Below are 3,833 nucleotides of genomic sequence, written 5' to 3'. Positions count from 1 at the left end.
ATACTATGCAATGATAAAGAATAATGACAAATCCACAAAACATCTCACAACATGGATGAATCTGGAGGACACTATGCTGAGTGAAATAAGTCAGTCACAAAAGGACAAATCTTGTATGAGGCCACTATTATAAAGTAACAGTAAAAGGTTTCCACACAAAAAAAGAAAGAATAAAAGATTCTTTGATGGTTACCAGAGACGTAAGAGGGAGGGAGGGAAAATTATCAGATAGATAGAAGACACATGTTAATACTGGTGAAGAGAAAGGCAGTACACAACATGGGAAAAGTCAGCATAACATGACCAAGGAATGCAAGAGTAATGGGCAAATAAGGTAACTACTATAGCATAGACAATGCTGCAACAATAGTATTGACAAAAATAATTTACAAATGGATACATAAGTAGACAGATATACCAAGAGGTGTGGGATAATGTAGGGGAGCACATCCACTGGCAGATACAGGTGGATATTTCTACACACATGACTGTAGGTGCTCCTCATATATTAATATAGACAATAGCGCACAAAAGGAGCCCAGTCGGTGAAACCTCTTAGACATAACCAAACACCTTATGGGATGAAGTGCTTAGGCTCGAAGGCAAAGGACCATAGACTCGGGGAAAAACTATGTCAATTGGCACAACATAGTTCATAAAGACAATGTTCTGCATCCTACTTTGGTGAGTAGCGTCTGGGGTCTTAAAAGCTTGCGATCAGCCATCTAAGATACAACTATTGGTCTCTTCCCTTCCAGAGCAAAGAAGAGTGAAAGACAAAAAACAAAGACTCAAGGGAGCAATTAGTCCAAAGACTAATGGACCACATGAACCACAGCCTATATGACCCTGAGACCAGAAGAACTAGATGATGCCTGGGTACCGCTACTGACTGCTCTGACTAGGATCACAATAGAGGTTTCCAGACAGAGCAGGAGAAAAACGTAGAACAGAAAATCAAATTCACAAAAAAGATCAGACTTAGTAGTCCAACAGACTGGAGGAACCCCTGAGACTATGGCCCTATGACACCCTTCTGACCTGAAACTTAATCCATTCCTGTAGACCATCTTCCAGCCAAACAATAGACAAGCCCATAAAATAAACAATAACACTTGAGAGGAACATGCTTCTTAGAGCAATCAACTATACAAGATTAAAAGGACTATATTTCCCCAAAAGCAAAGATGAGAAAGGAGTAAGGGGTAGAAAATCAGGATGGAAGGAAATGGGGTACCCAGGGTGGAAATGGGGAGAGTGATGACACATCGGGGAGAATGAAGCCAAAGACATGAAATAGTTTATGTACAAACTATTGAATAGGAATCTAATTTGCTCTGTAAACATTCACCTAATGCACAATTTAAAAAAAAGAAAAAGAAAAAGAAAGAAATTACCACTGCCCAGGACACAGTGTAGTAGCACAGCATGACCTGCTGCCACTAGGAATTTTCATCGTATAAAATCAGACAAAATAAAATCCGATAACTGAATGTTTCTGGGCTATAAATTCAAGTTTTGTTTACTGTTTTATCCAGTCATTAATGTGTACAGATGTTCCTTAACTAAATGAAGAGTCAGTGAATAAGAATTTAGGATTAAAATTTTCCCACTAAAATTCCACGGATTGGATAACCCAAAGTTAACTCAGGGAATACAAATAAAACTAAAGAAACCTATTTCTAGCCCTAAAACAAACAATAAAAAAAAAACTTGTAATAAAAGTCACTTCTAAAGCTTTCTTCCCCATGCATCTGTCAGTTTGTTGTACTGTGGCAGCTTGTGTGTTGCTGTGCTGCTAGAAGCTATATCACCAGTATTGCAAATACCAGCAGTGTCACCCTTGGTGGACAGGTTTCAGCTGGGCTGCCAGACTAAGATAGACTGGGAAGAAGGACCTGGCGGTCTACTTCTGAAAAAATTAGCAAGTGAAAACCTTATGACTAGCAGCAGAACATCGTCTGAGATAGTGCTGGAAGATGAGCCCCTCAGGTTGGAAGGCACCAAAAATCCAATTAGAGAAGAGCTGCCTCCTAAAGTAGAGTTGACCTTAATGACAAGGATAGAGTCAAGCTTTTGGGACCTTCATTTGCTGATGCGGCATGACCCAAAATGAGAAGAAACAGCTTCAAACATTCATTAATAATAGGAACGTGGAATGTATGAAGTATGAATCTAGGAAAATTGGAAATCCTCAAAAATGAAATGAAACACATAAACATCAATATCCTAGGCATTAGTGAGCTGAAATGGACTGATATTAGCCATTTTGAATCAGGCAATCATATGGTCTACTATGCCAAGAATGACAAATTGAAGAGGAACAAAAAGAACATTTCAAAATCTATCCTGAAGTACAATGCTGTCAGTGACAGGATAATATCCATATGCCTACAAGGAAGACCAGTTAATACAACTATTATTCAAATTTACTTGCCAACACTAATACCAAAGATGAAGAAATTGAAGATTTTTACCAACGTCTACAGTCTGAACTTGATCAAACACGCAATCAAGATGCAGTGATAATTACTGGTGATTGGAATGTGAAAGTTGGAAACAAAGAAGAAGGAACAGTAGTTGGGAAATATGGCCTTAGTCATGGAAACAATACTGGAGATCGAATGATAGAATTTTGCCTAGACCAACGACTTCTTCATTGCAAATACCTTTTTGCAACAACACAAACGGTGACTATACACGTGGACCTTGCCAGATGGAATACACAGGAATCAAACTGACTACATATGTGGAAAGGGAGATGGAAAAGCTCAACAGCATCAGTCAGAACAAGGCCAGGGGCCAAATGTGGAAGGGATCATCAATTGCTCATATGCAAGTTCAAGTTGAAGCTAAAGAAAATTAGAACAAGTCCACGAGAGCCAAAGTATATTCCATCTGAATTTAGAGACCGTCTCAAGAATATACTTGATTCATTGAACACTAATGACCGAAGACTGGATGAGTAGTGGAAAGACATCAAGGACGTCATACATGAAGAAAGCAAGAGGTCATTAAAAATACAGGAAAGAAAGAAAAGTCCAAAATGGATGTCAGAAGAGACTCTGAAATTTGCTCTTCAATGTAGAGTAGCTAACCAAAACCAAAAACCAAACTCGCTGCCCTTGAGTCAATTCCTACTCATAGTGACCTTGTATGACAGAGTAGAACTGCCCTATAGGCTATCCAAGCAGCGGCTGGTGGATTCAGACTGCCAACCTTTTGTTTAGCAGCTGAGCTCTTAACCACTGCACCACAGAGTAGCTAAAGAGAAATGAAGAAATGATGAAGTAAAAGAGCTGAATAGAAAATTTCAAAGGGTGTTTCAAGGAAAACAAAGTAAAGTTTTATAACGAAATGTGCAAAGACCTAGAGCTAGAAAACCAAAAGGGAAGAACATATTCGGCATTTCTCAAGCTGAAATAACTGAGGAAAAGAATTCAAGCCTTGAATTGCAATATTGAAGGCTTCTACAGGGAACTTATTAAATGACTCAGGAAGCATCAAAAGAACATGGAAGGAATACACAGTCATTGTATCAAAAAGAATTGGTCGACATTCAACCATTTCAAGGGTAGCATATGATCAAGAACCAATGGTACTGAAGGATGACGTCTAAACTGCACTGAAGACATTGGTGAAACACAAGGCTTCAGGAATTGACGGAATACCAACTGAGATGTTTCAGCAAACAGATGCAGTGCTGGAAGTGCTCACTTGTCTATGCCAAGAAATTTGGAAGACAGCTACCTGGCCAACAGACTGGAAGAGATCCATATTTGTGCCCATTCCAAAGAAAGATGATCCAATAGAATGCAGAAATTTTTGAACAA

This window comes from Trichechus manatus, unplaced genomic scaffold (assembly GCF_000243295.1).
Source record: "Trichechus manatus latirostris isolate Lorelei unplaced genomic scaffold, TriManLat1.0 scaffold00017, whole genome shotgun sequence".
Taxonomy (NCBI): Eukaryota; Metazoa; Chordata; class Mammalia; order Sirenia; family Trichechidae; genus Trichechus; species Trichechus manatus.
Note: the sequence above shows the minus strand (reverse complement) of the source record.